Source organism: Thermobia domestica, chromosome 10 (genome assembly GCF_964235325.1).
Source record: "Thermobia domestica chromosome 10, izTheDome1.hap1.1, whole genome shotgun sequence".
Classification (NCBI taxonomy): domain Eukaryota; kingdom Metazoa; phylum Arthropoda; class Insecta; order Zygentoma; family Lepismatidae; genus Thermobia; species Thermobia domestica.
In genome coordinates this window covers 191359448-191383204 of record NC_137463.1, presented here as the reverse complement: position 1 = coordinate 191383204, position 23757 = coordinate 191359448, and the positions used below count along the sequence as shown (strand labels likewise).

General features: G+C 35.1%; 1 protein-coding gene across 1 annotated transcript in view; it reads right to left on the bottom strand.

Annotated features, from left to right (window-relative positions):
- LOC145662901 (uncharacterized) overlaps positions 1–23757 on the bottom strand; it is a 339187-nt gene that overhangs the window by 45697 nt on the left and 269733 nt on the right. The window lies entirely within an intron of this gene.

The following is a 23757-nucleotide window of genomic DNA, read 5'->3' as shown; positions in this document are numbered from 1 at the left end:
CCAGTACTGTATAATTATGTATTGCTTAGTAAAAAGCTAATGGGACACAAAAAGAAATAATGACTAAGAAGTGAGTGTGTGTATGTGGTGGGTTTGGGTTTAAAGTTACACCTGGGAAAATGACTTCAATGTTTATTCATTTTTGAATTGAATGGACTATTTTTTTCAGGGCCAAGGCTTTGTACACATACACCGACAAAATTGTCGGTCATAAAGTATCAAATTTCACCAGACTTCTATAAACTATTCTCATGGGCACTGGCAGATCTAACCAGGGGCCAGAGGGCCTAGGCCCCCCAGTATTTTGAATGACAAAAAAATTAAGCAATAATTTATGTTTTTGAAAATTTATAAACTCGTGATATATCTTAGTCTGGGTTCTGTCTGGTCCCCCAGTTTTTACCTTCTAGATTCGCTAGTGCTCATGGGTTGCCTCAGGATTGCCAGATAATCTTTTCTTGTCACAATCAGGGGTAAAAAGAGGAGGAACGCGGGGGGATGTTACCTCACTTCCAAAAAAATATCTGCGGCGTTCACTACTTCCTAAAAAAATCACAATGGGCAAAGATCACCGGGGACGGCGTGATTTCATGCGTCCCCTTACCTATTCAGATCCACTTTTACCTCTGGTCACAAGTGTTTTCTTTTTTGCGAGAGTAAGCGCTCATTGTTAATTACTTGAACATCATTTTAAGATGGGCGTCATTTGGAAAAGGCAGGGGGGCAATTATCTTCCTGAGTTTGAGAAACGTATGTTTTTCCAAATGTATATTAATAAACTAATAATAACGTAGAACTCTTTGTTGGTGAACAATCTTGCTTCCCTCGCCTCTGGCAAAATCTGGAACGACGCTACTGATTTCAAGACAGCAAAATAATTGTGAACACGGCGACATGTTTATTACGATTAACATTTTGATAAGGTCAAATACAATCTATTGGATAAAAAATAATTTTTAGAGTACACACAACTCAAAAGCCGAGTAATGGTTTGTATAGTACCTCACTTAACTTTTAGTCCCGTCTTTCATAACTTCAGTATCCCAACAAAGTTGTAAAGCAAAATCGCAGATCACCATTCATACATAAAGTAAGACATCCACTCTTACTGCTTTAAACAGCACAATTTTATGCAGTTCGCAATGTTTCAACTTGGTTTATCTCGACTTTTAATGTTTATAATACTGCTTGGTAACTATTAGGCGAATTGAGTGATTATAGTTAGGTGTCAAAGAACAACTTGTTGTGTAATACCAATTAGAAAGATACTCAGAAAGAAAATAAAATGCTGTTGGTAGATTATTTTGTGTATTTGCTGTTATGGAAGTTACTTGGATACAAAAAAAAAAAAAAGAAAGAAAGAAAAAGAAAAAGAAAAAAAAGAAAAAGAAAAAGAAAGAAAGAAAGAAAGAAAGAAGTGAAATCTTTCACTTTAACGTCCCACGTTTATGCCATTTTGGTTAAGGAAGACGATAATTAAAGAAAGTTAATAATGATGGCAGAATTGGTGGAATGAGAAAGTGGGAAGAAACGGATGTAACCCGAGAAAACCCACGGACACGATATTGTCCACCACAAATTTACTTGACCGGTTAATGAACCAGAAACCTCGCGCACCAGAGGTAAGCACTCTACCACTAAACCACCGTGCCCTCTACTTGGGTTCAAGTTAAGACATATTTATTATAGTACTATTAAGACTAGCTGATCGCATTTCGGTTTATAGAAAGATATTGATAATTTTAATTATGTAATGAATTGGAATTACCGTTACTAAAGTGTGTGATGCAATCTGAGTTTAGTATTCAGTAATCTAGGTAGTTTGTGTACTAGGTTATAAGTAGTACTGCTAAAATTGTTCGAATCTTTTTTCTACTGTTATTTGAATACCCGAATATTCCTTTTGAACAGACTATTCGAACAATTACTCGAATAACAAATATTCAAAGAATATACGCTTATTATTCGATTTTTCGAATAATGATTTATTCAAACTTTTTTTTTTTTTAAAAAAAAAAAGCCAACTACCAGTACTATCAACTGCTTTCATTTAAAGAACCTGGAATTACAATTTAACAAAGCTTCGCTGTTCTTTTTAATATTTGGCAACTGATACATTTTTTTAAAAGAACCTAACAATGACTTAAATGCTCATAGAATTCAATTTCCGTCAAAAATACACAATTTTTTGCAAAAAGAACTCATTTGAATTGGAAACACTGCTTGGAATTACTACTTCCGACGGCTTTGCTGGACATTCTTGGAAACCACGTGATTAATTGGGTGGGGGAGTTAATGTAGGCCTGAAGAACAACAGCACCGACAAAGAGAGAGAGAGAAAAAATGAATGAGATCATATGAGAGAGACAGTGTGAAGTCAGAGAGGATGTTGCTAGCAACTGGACTGGAGCAGGAAATGGGAGTCAGACATGTTAAGATGGTGGGGGCCATGACATCGGAAGATTTCTCAAAGAATGTCTGTTGGAAGGACTTATTGTCTCTGCATGCTTCTTGGTATCATAGCTTTACCGTTACCACTATATTTTTTTCTTTTTATTTTAGACTTCACAGTGGTACCTAGTGCACTGCACAGTATGTATATAGAAGACATAAAAAAGTGCTTTGTTGGAAGCGCTGGGTTGTTTACCTTAGGAATTAGAGCCTACTTGTAAAGCTACTGAAGTCACTTCACAAATACCAGTTGCCGTCTTCATCCTCAACTTGTATTCGCTTAAGGAACCATTTGAATGACAACAGAAAGCGAGAAGCATGCAATTTTTACCCCTTGTCGTTCATAAGATATAAAATGTGTTTTTTAAGGTGTAGTCTTCCACATAAAATGTGGATACGCCAATTATAACTTTACGAGGAGATGTTTTGTTATTTGTCATTCAAGCGGTACTTTATTCTCTACGCCGACATTAGAATGTTTTTTTGGCGTGTCCTAAAACACTGTTAATACAGTAAAGAGACATGGTGTGTGCAACATATGTAAATAAATATGTTTCTTGTTGTAATATTGTGCTGGGGTATATTTTATTTACAGCCGTAGTTTCAGATACTGCTGAAAGGTCATTCCATAGTGACACCTAGAGTCAGCAATACTTGACAGATAACTGAAATTATAAACAATGACCAATTTTTAAGGAGTTCAGTTTTCCAAAACTCCTGTGTATATATTTACCCTGTCTCTGTTTCTATTCATCCGTTCGTCCGGGATATAAAAAAATCACGAACTATTTGATGGATTATCATGAATTTTGGCCAGGACGTAGAGCCAAAAATAAGGAATTGAGTTCGCTGTTGGAAGTAATACATCCAACGGAAGTGGTAGAAATGAAACATTTCCGGTTTTAACGTTGATCGTTATATAGTGAAAACGGCAATAGATAGCGAGAAGCGACTTCCTCTAATCTCTAAGCGTTCCAATCGTTCTAAGCGTTCTAATAATACATTTTATATCCATCCTTAACTCTTTACTAAAACCGGAAGTGGCAAAGATCCACCACAACTTGAGAGGATGACCTGCACGAAATTCCCATCCACCCCTTGAAGATAGAGAATTTTACCTGGGGCAATATTTCCCATCTTGCTCAATGTATGTTATAGTTAGTTTCTTCAACCGAAGTGCAGTTTGTGTACGAGCAACCTTCTACCATAAATAAGTTATCGTCGGAGTGATCTTGCAGAAAATACCTCCGATAACTAAAATGGCCAACCAGAAGCCTCATTTCAAATAGTTGATAGTCGCTTGTCAACTCTACGTGGAGTCTTAGTTGTCACAGTTTTATATGCTGTCTTTTAAGCTGGTGCTCGATTCCTTGTTCCCAAGACCAGCTTCATTGTTCTTACATTGCCTGATAAGTATTTCATATTAGTCGCAGTACTGGGAAGAAAGAATAGACCAGCAGTGACGTAACTAGGGGGTATTTGGATTGTGCCCCGGGCGCCGGATTGGGAGGTCGCAAAATTGGGCAAATATTTGGGGAAGCGTTTTGGTTTGGTTGGTCAGGGGGACGCTAAGGCGAGTTCTTGCCTCGGGCGACAACTAGTGTATTTACCTCGCTGTAGACAAGTGGCTGTTAAGACGTTGCAACCCCGCAAATGTGGTTCAAAGAGGAATAGAAGGAGGAAGGGATGCTATTGTAAAAATCAACATGGCGACTTAAGAGGGAGAAGGAGTGCGCCACAGCGGCCGGAATATTGGTGTTCAATTTAACATGGGATATCAACCATTTTTTTGGCAAATCATGGTTTCATTTCGTTCTTTCGCAAAAATGTCTCAGTAGCGCACTAAATATGATGCATCTCATTTTAAAGGTGCAATTTGAACGCTGTGCGTGATATTTTCTTCTTATAAATACAGATAATTATAATCCAAATTCCCATAAGAAAATGATCAAAATTAGAGGGAAAAGTCTTCTGTTTTTTTACAGTAAGGAAAAGAGCTAAAAACTTCGAACTTTTTTGAAAATGGAGTACTATCTTTGTACTTGTGCGCTACTGTACTATTTTTTCGCTGTTTCCAAAGACATTCATTACACAATCGATGAGAAATTATATCCTTCATTATTGAATCTACAGAAATCAGAAATCAGATTTTTTCGTGTTCACGTACTTGGCCGTCTAACTGCTAGATGGCACTATAGTCATTCCTCATCCCACTTTCCTTCTCAGCGGGAGCCAGTCCTTTTGAAAACCTACTTTGAACTTCGGGAGGAAGGAAGTCGTTGTGAAGAACGGAATTTCAAACACGAGGAATGGCAAAATTTATGACCTCTTTAGTTGATGGTTTCTGTTTCAGCAGTACAGTGTATTTGTAGATGGTTTCTATGAGAAGAAGTAATTTGTGTTTGTAGCGATAAAGTCAACCTTTCGACAGAGATTTGTGAAGGAGAAGCCGAACCAAAGTCTTCGTTTATCTATTCCAAGAAAGAAATGAAAACTTCCTGCAGGACTGAGAATATACATACAAGAGAAAAGATAAAATACAATATTATAATCTTATTATAATAATCGAGTAGATTAATCCCCGAAATATTCTTTGTTTGCCTGTCAAAAAATCAAGAATAATATAAAGCTCTTTCATCAGCTTCCATCGTACAACATACTAAACACAAACATTATATATAGTGGCGGATCCAGGATATGATCAAGGGAGGAGCTAAACCATAGTTTGTCTCTTTATCCAGAGTAAACAGGATTGAAGCCCATTTTATCCAGTGTATACCTGAACGTCAAGGGGGGGGGGGGCTATAGCCTCTATAGCCACCCTTGGATCCGCGCCTGTGTGTGTATACTGTTTACAGTGCCGGATTTACGTATAAGCTAAACAAGCTATAGCTTAGGGCCCTGCTCTCTTGGGGCCCAAAAATCTAAAGAAAAACTGGATATACATTTCTAAAATATAAGAAAATTAAAAAAATAAAATAAAATGTATATATACGTAGCAACAATGCTTCCTGCTGTGTAGCCTACGTTCATGTAATTAATGGGGCTCCTTCTGCTAGTCTGCTTCCTAAATTATCTCTAGTTTGTTCATTTCTGTATGTAGGGTGCCTATGTTCATCTGGACACATAAAGGACCCCATTACCTTAAACAGCTTGGGGCCCCACTAAACCTAAACCCGACTCTGACTATCTAGTTATGCATGTTTGCTCCTTCTCTTTTCGAAGCAGTGTTTCTTTGATATTGCTTCCAATTCCGGCAGGTTTTACCAAGGGGGGAAGAGTCCTTACTCATTCCAGACATTCAAACTAGGGACTGGACTACTTGCTTCCAACATTCTGTCCCCCGTGTATCCCGGTCTGAATCAATTGCCTAAAGCCCATAAAACATTCAAATTCAAATGTAGATGTTGTTCATCAGTGTCGACACCGAAATATTTCTCAATTAACGGTAGGAGTGTTTGGTATCCTCAATCTGTCTCCCTCTTATTAGCGGAGAAATACTCTATATTCGGTAGTAATTTTTATAAAAAAAAAAATAAATAAATAAAAGTACTGTTTAATGTATCGCATAGGAAACTAAATTTTAATATACCCTAGTAGTATAGAAACGCACCATACGGTACCTTACCAAAATAAACATCCTATGCCAAGGATGCAAACATTAACAATAATAATAGGAAAACATACTAATAAACATTTTAAAGACATTCTTTCATTAATCAAGTCGCACTTAAAAGTAAAAAAACAATTTTGGTTATGCGTGACTTAAAAAAAAAAAAAAAATGGGATGCGCTCTAATATAGGCTTACATACAGTTACTTTATAAATTCTTAAAATGACGCGCCCCATTCTTTTTATTTAGGCTTGCATAAATAAAATTATTTTTAACTTTTTAGTACGAATTGATTAACAAAAGAATGTCTTTAAAAGGTGTTTTATCATTTTTTTATTCGTTGGACATATTTTCCAAATCCTAAAGTGATATGCAACCAGGGAAATAAGGGCTGGTTAAAGGCTAGTATTTATTTTAGGATAAAATAGTTGAAAATAAAAACATATTAAAATTTGCTTTTAAAATAAATAGATATATTGCAAAGTATGAAAGTAAAAATGAAATATTGTATTGTCGCCGGACTTACGTCGCTCTGTGACAGTTCTTAGTTCTATGACGTCAGGAAATAAGTTCAATGTATACGAACACTTATTCAATGTTTGAAACAAACACCTGTTACGTCCTTGTACACTCATCTCCAAAATGATTGTCGCATATCTATAACTGTCTTCATGTAAGAATATAATGTAATACTGATTTTGCTGGGTACTTTTAATACTGATACTATGTGTATAATCGGGAAATGTATATATGGTAAATTTCATAGGAAAATATTTATAAATACGAAAATTAGAATGAGTAAATCATAATGTTGCTAAATGGACACGAAAGTTTTATTTTCGTTTTATTGTTCTTATTTACTCCTCTTTTGACATGAAATTTGCATACATCTCTCTGCCGATTGTACACATACTAACATTATAAGAAATACCGGGTGAATTCGTTATCAAATTATATTCCTACAACAACATATTTATAGACATGCGACAATAATTTTGGACATGAGTGTACCTTCCTGAAGAAGGTGACACATCTTTTAATTCTATTGTTAATGAAGTGGTCTATTTCCCCAAATAAAAAACAATTCCATGCAGGGCATATGCTCCCTCCTGTCCTTCTAAGCCGGTACCCAAGGCTAAATGTAACATTGCGCCCCTTTCCTGTTGTAATAGGAAAAATTCAGGATGGTCAGCTACTGGTATCGACCCCATGACCATTCGAATGTGAAGGAGAGACAGAGGGTAAATCTGGTGATCATATTTTGAAAAAAAAAAAAAAAAATAAAGAAATGGATTCCACTGAAAAAGAGTCACATTGCCAATACATTTCAGATCTTTGTCTGGGTTTTCTGCCTTTCAATTCCATTTTTTTTTTTTTAACCACGAAGGCCCAAAATAAATTAGAATATCGACTCTCCCGTTTATATATATATATATGCAGGGTTCATTTTATATCAGACTCTTCCTGCACTATTCCCGCGTTATTTACCATAGGTAGAATCCTTTGAGAAAGAGACAGGCGATAAGTGCTTTAGTTCTCTATGGTATGTTTGTGACCGTTGTAGATATTTGAGTGGCTGACGGCTGATATCATGTTGGTCCCTCTTAGAATATCTCTGTATTTATTTTTTCTTCAGTTCTGTTTCTCTTTTAGCCAAAAGAAAGGAATTTCACTCCTCTGTCCCATTTACATCCGTAACCATCCCCCTCCTGCGCTGTCCAACTTTGACCACATGCAGGGGAAAACGAAGGAAAAGGAGGGGTGCCATTAGCTTTGACGGCATTTCAGCAACAACCCCATCTGTTGCCAAAATAAGGAAACACTTTGCACTGCGATATCTTCGATTTGTCAAGGTCACTTGACTCCCGCCGGCTCTTAAAAGAAATTTGTCGAACTGCACTCCTATTGAGTGAACACACTATACCAATATTTTCACAGTAATCCAGTATTTTCACAGTAATTTTCACCTCCCGTGTATTTGAAAATTCCCCGCGCCAGATGAAATAATCTGAAATCACACTGATTAAAGCAGGGATGTAAATAACCGCTCGCCCACTCGCCCGGGGCGAGTGGTTCATCGGTGCGGGCGAGTTTTAAAACAGTAAAAACTGTAAAAGTCACAATTGGGATGTGGAATGTGGGCTAGTAGCATTTTTCTTGGGATGGTAAAATTTTGTTGCTTATTTGCAGCCCTGGATTAAAGGTATCATTTCGGCAATCATGTGAGGAGACTGAAGAAAAACAAAGTAACAAAAATGCAAAATATATCTCAAGTCTACTAATATTTATGCAGAATAAACTTCCACAATTCCCACTGAGTAATTTGTTTTATTTTTATTTTTATTTATTTATTTATTGAGCCGTTTGTTCTTAATCTCCACTTAGGATTATAATTAATTCTTCCATAATTCTTTAACACCCAACGGCCACTAACTCAATTTTCTTGGTTTCAATTAAACAAAATGCAACCTTGCAACTGCTATAACAACAACAAAAAGCATGTGCAATTTTTTAATATCTACAATCCCCCTCCCCCCCAAAAAAAGAACATTTCCACTATTTGCTAAAATTCCGCTGAACATTTTTAGGGCTCGAAAAAGAGGACGTTTGGTAACCCTAGTGAAAGCAAAATGAACACTGTTTTGCAAATAAATAAAAATGAAAAAAGAAAAAGAAAAAACTGAGATGCGATATGTTACAACTCACGTACTACTGTAATCATTTTGTAATTCAGACTAGGTTTTGTAATTGATTTTACGTTATTTCACCTTGAGAATTACCAAGAACACAATAATAAAAACTAAATTATTTCATTAGAAACTGAAACGTGTAAAAATTTGTTGATCTCTCTTTCTCTGATACCCGCACTTTTTGTCCTGCTTAAATTTGACCTTCAAACACTTTCGATACCAAACACGCCACCTGGAAATTATTTTTTTAATATCTGTTTACAGACAATATATATATATATATATATATATATATATATATATATATATATGTGTGTGTGTCAAAACAAGTTTCTAAAATGCTGAAAAAACTCTTGTTATTATTATTATTTTACGAGTATGTTTAGTTTATTGTGGACTCAATGGCGTAACACACTTTTGCGGGGCCCCCGCAAAGTATAGAGAAGGGGCCCTGGTTGTAAAGCCGACAGAAGTAAGGTTGAAGCTCTACTTCTTTAAACCTTTACTCATCGCAAGACTTCGGGGCCCCGTATACTTCGCTCCCCCCCCCCGCACTGCGGGGCTTGTGGGGGCAGCTGCTACGCCACTGTGTGGACTCGAAACCCGCAATGCGTTCAGTTGCTTTTCCACTGGGAATCGAACAAGGAACCATGTTATTGTTATTATTATGTAAATTGTGGTGTGACAATGCAGCTACAAAACCATATATTACGAAAATAAAACTGTTCGCATATCTATATGTTTCTAGCAGTCCTGAAAACCATGATAACACAAATTTTGTAATAATTCAACTCTGCGGCAGGTTGGGTTAGATCAGTGGTTCTCAATCTAATTCCTATCATGACCCCCATTTTATCACATCGTCTTGCCAGCGACCCCTTTATAATTTCTGTTTTGTAATAAGCTTGTGCGGGACTTTTAATATATCCCTCGAGGAGATTTCAAGATATCCATCTATTTCTATAACAGTAAAATCTATTTCTTGTATCTTGTATCAATTTCCCTAAAATCGAATGGATTAAGACCAAATTTAGTAATTTCATTCATATTACAAATATCGAATCCGATCCGTCATACTGTTTTAAAACGGAGGCCGTTTGGATATTTTAAAACTTCATAACTCCCTTAATTTTGTGTCATATGATTAAAAAATCAAGTAATTTTTAATTATTGTTTAAAAAACACTTGGATAGTTGTTAAAAAAACTTATTGAGTATTTTACAATGACTTTATAATGTGCATCACAAAGATTGAACCGGACATTGCCGCACTAGTGAAATTACACCATGCTCAGGTATTTCATTACCTTTCAATTTTAATTGTATTTCAATATGCAGGTTTTGTTGCATTTGTATTTTTCTGCTATTTTAATATGCATTTCTCATTAGTTTCATATCGTAGCTCCTTCATTTAAATTGATTATTAAACAACTCTTAGTTCACCTATGTTTTGTTGTTCTTAACAGTATGTATAAAAATCAAACAAGTATGTTGCGATATCCTAGAGACGTTCAGTAAAGTTTGTCGTCAATCAAAAAAGGTTGAGAACCACTGGGCTAGTGTGCATAGTGATCGTTTCCTGACTATATAACAAGATTAACGACCAATAAAATCTTAATTATGCTATCTATAATCTGCATGATAGCATAATAAGCATTTCTATGACTACAAAGAATAATTATCGTGTTGTATAATTAATGTCAGCTCATTTTTTTCTGTACTTTTTAAACTTTGTGCCGTGGAGCTCCTCCTTCCTTCGTCTGACAAATTCCCCAATCAAAGCAATTATTTTTGTATTCCCTGAGATGAATGCAATAGGAGTGATTTCCGTCTTTGACACTTGAAGTGGCCTTGGATTTGCGAGTTTATAATTCCTTGAATGACCGCAAGACCAGGTGGCACTTTCGAGAGGGAAGTCTCTCTCTCACAGCGCCAAGGTCACGAGGAACAAAATAACTATGCTTATATCCTGTTATCTACAACTTACACAAACATAAAACAAACTTCTCAATAAATCGGAGGGCGTGTTAACATTTGCTTTCTTCATGAATGATCAAACATTATAAGAAATTGTTTCTCTCCCCTCCATTCCCTGTGCAAATCTATCTTTAGCATAGTAAATAAAGTAGTACGTAATCTTGTTGGAAGATGTAAAAAAGGATAGCAGAAAGTTAATATTGTAATCGTTAGCATTAGCTTAAAAAGTAATAAAATTTGATAGATACCAAAACCAGGTACTAACAGCAAAGCAACCAATGGCAGATCTAGCCCGGAACCGTGAGGCCTAGGCCCCTTTGTTTTTTGAGATACAAAAATAATTTAAGCTATTATTTATAAATTTTTTAAAGTTTATAATTAACTCATGTAGGGATGCGCACAAGACGAGTAAAGACAGGATTTTCCTGACAAAATTCGAGTCGAGACACGGCTCTTCCAATAGAGAAATATACATTTTTCGAGTCGAGACATCACCTTTACAGCACATTTTCGAGACGAGACAGCCACAAATCTTGTCTCGTACGCATCTCTAAACTCATGATACCATAGTCTGGATTCTGGCTGGCCCCCCAGTTTTCACCTTCTAGATTCGCCTTTGAAAACAACCCACATAATAGGCAGGCGTCCAATAGGCATAATAGGTTTGAACGTGCAATTGACGAACTAATTGTCAGTGGACATTCTATGGATATCTACATGTCTGCTTATGTCCCGGAAGTGGAACTTTGTGCGGGGCATTTTCAGGGTTCAGTGCAGGAAATCACAGGACAACTTTCGGACAACAAAATATTATCCCATAACAGGCATCCCACTGAAGTCCAATGAAAATCTCCACCAGAGATATCATCCCCTTTTATCTCAATGGTCACAAGAAAGAAATAAACTCTGTTAAAGATAGTAAAAACAAGAGGCACAGGAGTACCCAGGAGGGCCACTGGGTCCGGACCCCCCCCTTTCAAAAAATAAACAAAGAACAACCTAACATATATTTGTACAAAATTTCCCAATAAATTATATTTTTCTTTTTCTTTCTTTTTTTCTTTTCTTTTCTTTTTTTTTTAACAGGAAGATGATTTACGCAGCATGAAACTGATCTTACACTTCATCTGTAGTCCTTCTCTTATACAAACAATCTAGTTCTATCATTTTTCTGAAAATATAGATGGAAATATTTTAGTGTTTAGTGCAGCATTAGTGTTCGATACAATTACTTTTCGTCTTTTCGGGTGCTTATCCGTTCAATACTACATAGACATAGTGGCTTGCAGTATTGGACCCTCCCTCCTAAGCTTAGATCCCTCCCAACAAAAAATTCTGGTTGCGCGACTGGTGAAGACGATCCCGTGAAACTTATATTTAGTAATGAGTATATGCTGATAGCTGAAGCGATCAGTAATAATTATTAAGAAGAATTCAACAGACAGCAACAATACTCTAGGTTTTATATACTCTCTCATGCCCCAAACATGTGAGGGTTTCATCTCACCATTATTATTATTATTATTATTATTATTATTATTATTATTATTATTATTATTATTATTATTATTATTATTATTATTATTATTTTAGGTTTAACCCTAAAAAATCAAATCTCGGCTGTTTCTATACGTGGGGTATAGGACATGGGTAGCCACCGTTAAAATCACCGTTACCATGAAGATATTAACTCTATCAACGAAATCGGCCGAGATAATTACAGTAAGAAAAACTATATCTCATTTTATTGTAGACAACCAACATTTCTTTGCTGCTGTGCAGGTTGCATAGAAGCAAGGGAATGTTATAGATTTTAAACGGGATATAGATTGCTACCATTAACACTACAGTTACCATGAAGATGTTAACGTATTGAGTTCATTAACGAAATCCGTCGAGATAATCGCTCTAACTGTAATTCGCTTTTGTTCGAGTTATCGTGTAGACTGACTGTAGAGTAAGGGAAAGAAGGACGAACGGACGTATTCGTACTACACTTTTATATACGGCTCACCACACCACGGTGGTTCTAATAGCTGCCTCATTACAGACACTATCTCGATAGTCTAGCTCGTTTAAAGGCATTAAAAAAAAAAACTAATCAGTCTATACAACCCCACAAATACCTCCCAAATTTAGATGTAGAAATTGCATCTACGTATAATATTTCTCATTTTTTTCCGTGGCTATGGTTAATGTTTTTGATTTTAATATGAGATATGCGAATTCGATTCTCAGTTACGGAAGAAGATATATGGTTCGAATCGCACGCGAAATATTAGGTCTACGTTTCGTGCAGCATTAGTGTTGAATAGGGACGTTGTGTTCAAAGCAATCGAATAATCTTCCACAACATCTATCTATATAAGTAAAAATGAAAGTGACTATGTTTGTGACTTAATAATTCTTTAGGATTTTAGGATTTAGGATGGCAACTAAGGCCATTTAGTTTGTCACGTTTGAGGGATGACATCACGACGAGGGTTAGGTACCACCCCGGCATTTACCTGGTGTGAATGAGGAAAACCCAGGAAAATCTCATTCAGGGTGGCTGGCCTGAAAAAGGGTTTTACACTTTTTCGACCGAGTGCCCCCATCGGAAATCGAACCCGGGACCGCTCGCACCGAAGGCGAGAGCGTTCACAACTACGCTACGCGGGTCCACTTAATAATTCTTGAACTACCCGACCAATCTCGATCAAATTTTGAACATAGATGAGGTTCGGGCCTGGGATGTTTTTTGTCATTTCATTTTGACAGTGAAAATTAAGGAAGGGGAAGTATAAAAATGATCAAAATTGGCCGATATTAATGCCGAATCCATAGTTTTCGGGGTCGCTGAGATGAACAGTGACACTTTCGATGTCATTTTAATCCAAATTCAGCCCCGTAACTTGAGGGTGAGGGAGATATATAAAAATGATCGAAAATGACCAATATCAGAGAGCGCTTCACTAATAGAAAAACGTGACTGGCTAACGAAATATAGATATTACTAATCTTTCTTATTTTAACCCAGCGAACTGGGAAATTGACGCTAGTAACAGTATAAACAAAATGTAACGAATATCTTTTTTTTTTTTTTTCAGTAAAACATATAAGCTATATTCTACATGAATCCCATTTCCACAAGAACATGTACTCTTGTGTATAAGTGTTCAAAGATCTGCTCTTCACTTTGGCGACTATCGTATAATACACTACTTGGTAACAACGCTTCGATCGCCATCCAAGAAGTTTACATTGCAATCATTCACACAATGTTTACCACGTTCATTTCCATATACTTCCCGGAATGCAAATACATAAATTACAAACAAACAAACAAACAAAATTGCAAAGACCGGTTTTTCTATTATATGAATAAATGCTGTGATGTCGAAAGTCTGTAAGGTTACGAAATGGCGGAGAGCCGTATTGAGTTCTCTTTTGCTTCTAAGTACACATTATGCAAAATGACTCCAAGGTACTGGTTGACACATCGTACTAAGCATTCATTTTTTTACCAATAAGGTTGCCTTTTTAGGTATACATTTTTGACAGAACCAATTGAAAGATGTAAAGAAAAACAGGCGAAGATCCAATTACCATAAGCCTGAGGAAACGCAAGGTTTAAAGAACTGTTCTTCTTAGCTTTGCTGTGTGCGCCTAGATGTTTCGGAAGGCCAAAAGATATCTAAGTTCTATTGATTTTATGATATGCTAGTTCAATTGCAGATTGATTTTGTGTTAATCTCCATTACTATATGTCTCAAAAGTTCTCTGACATAGGTTAACTCTGTTGTTATCAGAGTTACAACAAAATGTAAGAGAGGAAACCGTCTCCAAATATGATGTTTTCAATCTAAAGTGATTTTTTTAACCGGACGAGCCGTTTGGGCTGTACACTCTTTATGTGCCCAATGTTAAATGAAAATGCACCGTTGTCATTTATCTACTGGGATCCACAACATAAGCGAATGAAGTACAGTCTTTTACACTAACGTGTCGATGGCCGGCTCCCATTTCAAACATGCCCCTATTCACCATACTGTTATAAAATTTATCCATCTCCCGGTAAATGCCAACGTTGCATTTTCATTTAACATTGGGCACATAAAGAGTACAGCCCAAACGGCTCGTCCGATAAAAAAAAAAAATCATTTACTTTAGTTTGAAAATATATTTGGGGACGGTTTCTCCTCTTACATTTTGCTGTAACTCTGATAATAACAGAGATACCCTATGTCAGGGGACTTTTGAGACACTGTATATTTCTACAATATTAGTCGTTAAATAATTACTTCCAATGCAAACTTTGTAACTTTCCTGAGAAAAAATAATTCCAGATTTACGGGCAATTTTTGGATAACATGCTTTCTGGTACGAATAGCATGCCGAACTGGCGATTCGGCATTCTTGGACCGCAGTGTCGACCGTTCTACGGATAAAACACTCATATTTAATACAACATGGTGATCCAGGTCACCAGGTGAGAGAAACAATTACTTTTTTTTAGTCGCCAGGTAATCGCTGTTTTCACCTGCTGATGTGCGTCATCATATTAAATATGGGTGTTTCATCCGTAGTACGGGTGACACCGCTGTCCAAGAACACCGAATCGCGAATCTTGGCATGGTGTAAATTTGGAATTTTTCTCAGGGCGGTTTACTGATGCATCCATATTCAATTTAATATTAAGATTACTATTAAGGGTTGTTCCAATATCTCCCTAGAAACGAAGATAACATAATCATCTTTCCGTAGTAATACAAGTTCGCAAACTATTAAGTGCAATTAGTATTCTCCGTTTCAGCATCATGCCCAAGATCTTAATCTCATCAAACTTCATTTCACTTTTTTTTGTTAATTTAACATACATTTAAAGTACATTTTTGTCCACTCAAATGACACACTATTCTGTGTAAAAATAAACAAAAATTTTTGGTTGAGGTTGCTTCAAATAAAAAATTAAAATTTATCAAAATTCATTTCTATGGTGGAAGTAAAGAATATCCTTTTTCTTAAAAAGAAAATCTAAGTTAGGGTAATCATTTGGGGAGGGGAAAGGGTACAATTACCCACCCCCTGAGTTTGAGATTTATATTTTTAATTAATAGTGTAATAATATCCTATTATTAAATGTGAAACTCTATTGACATTGATTGAGGATTTAAGTAGGGAATCTCCTCCCCTACTTTTCCCAAAGCAAAATCTTAAATGACGTTGTTGTTATAAGTGTGCAGACTTCAGGACAGGATAATTTCTACAACTAAGCCATTAAAAAATATAAAAAAATATTAAATCTGTTTAGTTTGTTGTTGAACAGCAGTCTTGGATAGTTGAATGCAGATAGCGTACATGCCTTTGATGCGGAAGACCCGGGTTCATGTTGTTCGGACCATGTTAAGCAGATGAAAGGGACGCTGAACTAAAACCACATTTAAAAAAAATTAAAATTAATTCCCTAATTAATTCACAAGCGTCCAAATCACGTTCAGAAATCAATGAAGCTGGGTAAAAAATAAAAGATAGAAAAAGGAAAATCTCTGTCACGCCACACTTTTACTACCAATTTTGCGAAACCTATTAAAAATACGCCGTGACTGACTGATTGGAAAAATCTAAGATGTTGCGATCAGTGTCAGATTTAAGATCAAAACATGTCAGGAGCATAGTATTTCTGTAAAAAAAGAAAGAAAAGAACGCGCTCATGTTACTAGTCAAAACGTTAAGAAAATAAGGATGTGAGAATTGTTCGCTCAGAGATCTCTCTTTACAAGTTATCTCATGGCGTCTCTTATATCAGAAGGAAACATTTTAACGATCAGCAATTCACCACATAATACTCCATTAGAGACCTCTTTTTTTATTAGTTGTACGCTAGAGAAAAAAAGACTGAAAACCGCTTCTCTGAACTCACTACTTATCTTTCGCTCTCCTTCTGCACAAAGAATTTACAATCCTGTAATTGGATGCAATTACAAGGCAATAAAACTACTTTACACTGGCATGATATTTTTTTCCTTTTTTTCTTCCTTCCTTTGAACAGTGAAGTCAATTTTTGAAAAAGGTATATACACACACCGACGCTCTCAAGATCGAATCCCGGAATTTGCAGCGTGATTCAAGGAAAATGTCTAACAAGGTTTACTGCTGCAATGTCCAGTTGCAGCAAAATTATTCTAAATCGTATTGGAAATTGGGCTGTAAGTTATAATAAACTTTTGCACTTTATAACTTTATATCTGTATAGTATATATATATACAGTACTTAAAAATACTTAAAAATCTCGATTCCTTCTTTACAGAATATGTCTTTTACATTTCACAACAACTAACTAACTAACCAATTAGCTCTACGGCCTATGGAACCCAGAAGTTCAATGCTACGTTCACAAAAGCTCTCCATTGACTTCTGTCCTTAGCCAACTAAATCCAGTTTCTACTTTGTATTCCTATTTCTGCGAGATCCATCTTAATATTGTCCTCCCATCTGCGCGTAGGTCTTCCTAATGGACGTTTTCCGATTGGATTTCCAGTCAAAACTTTGAAAGCGTTCCTACTTTCTTCCATTCTGGCTACATGACCTGCCCATCTTAGCCTCCTAGATTTGACAACCCTACCAATGTTCGGTAAATGGTATAAATTATGCAATTCCTCGTTATGAAGTTTCCGCCATTATCCATTCCTGTTCCTCTTCGGTCCGAATATTCTTCTTAGGATTTTATTCTCAAATATTTCCAGTCTGCGTTCTTCAGTAAGTGATCATGTTTTGGAACCATACAGTCCAACAGGCGTGATTTCTGAATAACAATGAACATTAAAATTGATTCAGTGCTCTTTTCCATTGCATACTTGTCTGTGATGGTAATGTTTTTCACAGCGCACGATTATGTATAAAATTTCTACTAAATATTTCTAGTGTATGAGACAGGGAGATATACAAACAGCTTATAGAACAATGTTCTCAAAAGATCTTTGAGAGAAGCAATTTCCCATATTTATTTCTAAAGGTACTGAGAAATCTGAACATCCACAAATTTGCGTCTTGGCCTCAATTTATTATTCTTATTAGGAGCGTTCGTTTTCAATACTGAAACTATATGAGACATGGACCCACAGTTTAAGGTGATATCCGAACCACCACAATGCATTCAATGCTCTACCACCGGGAATTGAACCCAGGATCCCCGTGCGCCAAAGACGCGGGTCAAAGTTCGCCTCTAAAATAGCGAGGAAGGCCTTCTGGGCACACGAAACTAAAATGTTTTGTTCAGAAGTCCGACACACATCAGTACATCTTAGAATATGTCAACCATGTCTTTATATGACTATTGCAAAACTCTATGCATCGTGACAAAGGATTTTTCTTTAGCTTCCTTAATAAACTAAGCCAAACAAGAAGGTTGTATCTTTCCCAATAATCATGATGAAGGGTGACAAAAAAGAAACAAAATGTATTTATACAAGAAGCAAATAATACAAATAATATACATATCTAACAGGAAAGATACATAACACTGAAAAGACCTACAACAAATTGCAGTAGACATGGAATACATTTCTCACATACGGTCACTTTAAGATGAACTATTTCGCTGGTGGTCTCCGTGTCCGCCGTATATATATATATATATATATATATATACACACATTAGTAATCTATCATGGGAAAATACCTGAGAAACACTTATAAAGGGTTGAAATCTCTCCCCCTCATAATTCTTTTAACTTGAAATATAATGGGAAATAAATGATCATGTATCTTAAAAAAAAAAAAAAAAAAAAAAACGGAAGATAATGATTTTCAGCTATTAATAAAACACTACATCCGCCCTTTCATCAAACATTCTGTGCATGGTTCTAACACAAGTTATGTCTGAACTTCAGATAGAAGTTGGCTGTGTATAAGTTGATGTAGGTATATAATTCCTTAAAGGTATTTGCATCAGTTAATATTTTATTAATCGTTGTGTGAAATTTAAATTGCATTGATGTGACTGTCTGCTCATATAAGAATATTTGGTAACATGTTTGATTAAACTTTCCTTCAATGTAAAATTTACTTACTTGTTAGTAAAATTACGAAGTATGATTATGGCGAATGTGCTGCCACTGAATCGCCGTAAAACTACACCAATGTATAAATATTTGAATAAAAACGAGTGATCATACGATTATTACAAGAAAAGTTAATTTTTAGTTTAACGTTCCAAGATTATTCTTCGAAGCTAAGGGCACATGGTGGTGATGATAATGAACGAAAGGATAGAATGAAGAAAGTAAAGGAAACGGGAGACTCAGAGAAAACCCGCACACACAGTGTTTATCCATCATAAAGTTCACCTGGCGAGAACTCGGGTCAAATCAGAGACCACAGGAGGTGAACCCTCTACCACTGACTTATCCGCAGCCACTACAACTTTGAAACCTTTAATTGAAAGATGCTTAAAATTAAAGATTAGGGAATAAACACAATTTTAGATTATTATATCTTCTTAACCATATAATGCATTTTTCTTTAGCGTCTATTTTATCTTCTTTCCTCTTTGAAATGGCAGCATATTACCCTCTTTCAAGTGGCATAATGTAAGGCTTGATCGGGTATGTTTTGGTATGAGCATAGGGAATAAAAGTAGTTTATTTCTAATCAATATGGTATAGGTGACATGCTATTGAGCCAGTTATTATTAGACACGAAAGGCATTATGTAGCACCATAACAATTCATTTTCGTGGATTTTCTCGAAAACAACACAAGAGGATTTACACATACACATGTCATTTAGTTCTATTTCATGATAATTGACGACTCGCTGTAGAAAACAACGTAAGTGCCACCTTGCAATTGTTTCACTTATTTATTCATTTTTTAAAAAATACGTTTATGCCTTAGTTAGATTTTCATACCTAGTTATATGCTGGATTGTATTTCTAAGCAATAATATTTTCTATTTTGTGACGCTTGGGCACAACTTACTTGGGTTGAGCTGGGTTTTTATAATTTGAATTCCATTAAAAAACGCATTCCAAATGGAAGATATAGAGAGAGGATTAAATATATCAATCAAATATTTTCTTTAAACCAAATTCTTCCCGTGTTAAGAGTGGACACTTCAGCTAGAGAAAAAGAAACATCAATTTCAAAAAGTATGCATCAAATTAATCAATATAAAGTAATTATATGACCGAAGAAAGAAAAAAAAAGTTTTAGTGTTGAAGAACAAATAATGGCAATGGATAAGAAGTAATGTTGCGTATTATCTTAATTTATGAAAATTTAGATGCCACTGGAGTCAATCTCTCTATCAGGAGTCTGGCTTTTTTTTTTTTTTTTTTTTTGATATCCTAATAAGTATGAATGCTTTCTATCGGAGCAATATTAATTAATAAAGCATGCGAGTGACTTTCTGTGATAAAGTTACAATTACTCAATAAAGCTACAATTATTCATGACGCGTGGAGTTAATATTCTCAATCTATACCATCAGTTCAGCTCATTAATTTTCAGCTTTACCTTTATGAATTATAGGAAACTCCAACATCTATTCAACCTCTGTTCTATTGGTTATTGGCTTAACGGTTCCTACTTACCTAAGTAGGAGTGTACCTGAGCTAAATGTCACTTCCGACTATACATAGTTCCATTTAAAAATCCGGAAAGAGTTTAAAAGAAAATAAAAATTATAAAGAATTCTACAGTTAAGAAAAATAGAGATAAAAGATATTAATGCTTACCTATGACAGAAACGAAGCTAAATATTCCTCGGAAACACAAATGTGTACTGGTAATTAATTCACGCACATATATGCACACACAAAAAAACACACCCACACAAATGAAGCACTCTCTAGTTATTGAAAGGAACTGAGATATTAAAGCACTGGTTTATTAAATTGAGGTTGCATTAAGGTTTAAATTTATTTTAAAAATCTGGTCAACGTATCTTACGTCTCTCAAAACCACAAATTAGTCAAATACGTACAAAAAAAGACACAGGTAACTGGAATTACAGTAATTGAAAAACCATCAAAAAGTTCACACAACATGTCAGTTTTATATCAAAATCGAATCCCAGATACGAAAATCAACTTTCCGGCACTATCTGAACGAACACTATCTGTTTGAAAACAAGAAATCCAACTGCTTTTTAAATGACAAGCAAGATCAATCAATCTTTAGTACTAATAAAGAAGCACAAATATGAATACACTTGAAAAACCACAACAATTCGGTATGAATATTTTTTCGCCCTCACAGTATATTCACAAATCTTCTGTAACAACAACATACACAAAATGCAGGAGGTGAAACTATGAAAATAAAATGAGCTCACTCTGTTTACGGTTGTAATAATAATTATAAACAATAAATAAGCACATATGTCAGATACAAAATCCAGCACTGATGTGTAATTGGTCCGGCATTGTTCTCATATACGGAAATAACACAACTACATTGTTTCAATTTTTTTCTTCAACACACGCATGAGCGGTTTTACATATTCACTCATGTTTTTGACATCTGATCTTCCTTTTAAAACTACATATCTGATACTAATAATATTCTTTCACTGTTTCATGAATTAAATATATTATACATATGATCACTTGTATCACACTTTCACGTGTTCACATGTGCAATTGTTGTGTTTGCATAATAGTGGCTGTGCATGTGAAGTAGATGAACCGAACGAAAAGCGAGTTAGCTCTCTCGCTTTCTTTGATCAAAACACCGCTCGGCTCTCTGCTGCGGGTACACATCGCTTGGCAAACTGCCCGCTTGCATCGTCTGCCACAGTTGGTTTCCTCTGAGAGACAGTGTTGCCATGTACGGAAATATAAAATACACTTTAGCAGTTTTAATTCCCACGTATAAAATCATGTAGGCTTGTGAGTTTTTGTTTTTACGTTTGGAAACTAATTATTATTTTTTTTAAAGCAATTTTTATTTGTTTCAATTTTTAACGTTTAGTGAAGGATTGCAACCCTTACATATTTTCGCTTATTGCTATTCTCACCTTCGTTCATTTTTCCATTTAGAACAGGTTCCCAACCTTGTACACATGCGACCCCCTTCGTGAACCTTGCATACTTGACGATCCCTTCCTTGCAGCTTCTTGGTCTGATTTTTTCTTTTTTCTTTTTTTTTTTACGATTTCAGATTGAATTCTATAATTACTGTTAAATTATTATTATTATTATTATTATTATTATTATTATTATTATTATTATTATTATTATTATTATTATTATTATTATTATTATTATTATTTATTTATTTATTTATTTATTTATTTATTTATTTATTTATTTTTTGCTAGATTTGCTCTTAATGGAATCACAGTTCTTACTCAATAATTATTTTCTGTTCATATAGTACTTAATTTGCCGTCTCTTTGTTACAAAATTCGTAATTTTTGTATGTAGCTTGCGCACTCCAAGTTGGAAACTACTGGTTTAGAAGAATATGGCATCCATTTGCAGTACCCAAGTTATATGAGACTGTAACATACAATTTAAGTGGGTACCCGAAAGGTATGAGCTTCAAGTGGGATTTGAGGCCAAGTCTCCTGTGCCAAAGGCGGGAAATGCTTCAATACTTCACCACGGAGACACTGAGAAAGCACGGTCTACAAAATATTTTAGTCCTAAATTGCACTTAAAAATCTGGAGGGGATCCAGAGGTCATCACTAGGCAACTACCATATAGGAAAACATTGTTGCTTCTTAATAGACTACTATATGCAGAGAAATTTCTCAACTGCTCTGTAATTTGTTGGTGATGACAGAATATTTATGATGATGATTATCTAATTTATGCCCAAAGGGATATTTTGACATGTCCAGAAGAACAGTTCTTGGTAGGGTGGCCCATGAGACGAGACGAGACCGAGACAGGCTCAACTCCTGTTTCGTACGCAAACCTAGTTTTTGCAAAAGTTCCTGTGTAGATCACGTTAAAAAAAAAAAAAAAGGCTTGAACATTCACCTTTCAGTTGAAAACGCCAATATACTCGCACTTGTAGTAGTTCATTTTGATATTATATAAAGGACTATATATTTTGATAACTACAAAAAATAAAGGACTGCACAATGATGACAATGATGGACATCTTCTGCGCTTGTGTAGTTGTAGTCTGTAAATACTTTCCATAGTCGATCACGGTTTCACAAAAAAATAAGTGATGATTAAAAATATACGTTTATATAATGATAAGTTTTCAGGCAACTTGGATAGTCTCAATTAGCATTAATAGAACTGTCCATTATTCGAATATTTAGTCACACAACTTTCTTAATCAAATAATCAGCCAAACGAATATTTGTTTCCCGAATATTTAGTTGACCAACTATTCGTCATTTGGAAAATTCAATTTGACAATTGTTAATTATTCTAACAATTAATCGAACGATTGTTTGTCATTTGAATAATTAATCGAACAATTGTTTGTCATTCGAATAATTAATCCAACGAATAATTGTTTGTTATTCGAATAATTTCTCTAGCAACTGTTTGGTATTCGAGCAGTTACTTGTTGTTCGAATAATTGTTTGTTATTCGAATAATTTCTCTAGCAACTGTTTGGTATTCGAGCAGTTACTTGTTGTTCGAATAATTAATCGAAGAATTGTTTATTATTCGAACAATACTTTCTCAACTATACAAATAATTCGAACAATCAATCGAATAGTTTTTTTGTTTAAAAATGCGAACAATATATAATTTGAATATTCGAATTTTCTCAGTATTAGCAAGAAATTGTTCTGTATAAAAGGATTAAGGAGTGCTATTTATAAAATAATTTAATAATATAATTATTAAATAATGAAATAAAATAATTAAATAACATAATATAATGAAATGGAAGGAATATAATATTAAGAATTACGAAAATAATATGTGCATACGAACCACAATACAACGCATGACATTTACCTGGTCTCACAGGAAAAACATATCAAACCTACTTTGTGATCTATCTTTGTGTGGCAACTTTTCCCTCACTTTATCTCAAGTTCAGGAGCTTTGGTAAACTCAAACC